The 1,014-nt window shown below is 38.7% G+C and overlaps 1 non-coding gene across 1 annotated transcript; it reads right to left on the reverse strand.

The window, feature by feature from the left end:
* Window positions 1-385: 385 nt before the first annotated feature.
* LOC122232223 lies at window positions 386-489 on the reverse strand. Its single transcript, XR_006209568.1, has one exon. It is a non-coding gene; the product is annotated as a U6 spliceosomal RNA (small nuclear RNA).
* Window positions 490-1,014: the final 525 nt, after the last annotated feature.

Consider the following 1,014-nt stretch of genomic DNA (forward strand, 5'->3'; position numbering starts at 1 on the left):
TTATCACCACTGCAGCCTAGAACCTAGAACAGTGTCTGAGACAGAAGAGGCGATTCATAGGTTGACTGAACAAAGGAGAAAAGGAATGGATTTCAAGGTCTCTGCACACTATGCTCTTTCATTATCAGGGATTGTTGTGATTATCCTCAAAGTAACATGTCAAGGTGCTTAATCATTGCCCCCTGTCTCCATGATAGATGTGTGGGCTGTGGCTCTACTTGGTGTCTTATCCTTCATTTCACTTTATGGTATTTGGCAGTTTTGGATCATAGACTTTTTTTTTTTTTTTTTTTTTTGAGAGTGAATGAGTTTATCATGTCTTTTCCTAAGAACAGCTTTTTCAGAAAGAGAGTGAAGGGGATTCCCAAAGGTGCTGATCTCCTGGAGGAATATGGAACATTTCACGGATTTGTGTTTCATCCTTGTACAGGGGCCATATGTATCTCTGTATCCTTCCAATTTTAGTATATGATCTGCTGAAGTGAGTGCAAGACTTTTTCTTTCTCTCTTTCTTTCCTTTTCTTTCTTTCTTTTCTTTCTTTCTTTCTTTCTTTCTTTCTTTCTTTCTTTCTTTCTTTCTAAAATCAAACACAGATTCACACAGGCAGATATTTGAGACTAAAGATGAAACATTGAAATTCATCACGAAGAAGAACCAGACATGCTGTTTGGGGCACATTTTTTGTCTGGAAGATACTAAGACATGAAATAGAAGTTTGGATAGTTTTGTTGTGAACACTGAGCCTCCAGCTAACCCATGGTCAAGGAGCTTAATCAGAGGGAAAGGGGAGGGGATAGACAGTAGTTCTTTTCACTTTGAGGGCTCATTGGATTCCATCGCTTCCTGAAACTGCATTACAGCACTTATAAAGCAATTAGACTGCTGATATGCTAGAACTCTCCTAGGTTCATCCTTTTCATCAAGTAATTCCTGCCAGGGACCAAACAGTCTGGAACTAGCTTAATAGAACACTCTTAAGAATAATCACTATTTGAGTTCCTTACTTCCTGGAA

Source organism: Panthera tigris, chromosome D2 (genome assembly GCF_018350195.1).
Source record: "Panthera tigris isolate Pti1 chromosome D2, P.tigris_Pti1_mat1.1, whole genome shotgun sequence".
Taxonomy (NCBI): domain Eukaryota; kingdom Metazoa; phylum Chordata; class Mammalia; order Carnivora; family Felidae; genus Panthera; species Panthera tigris.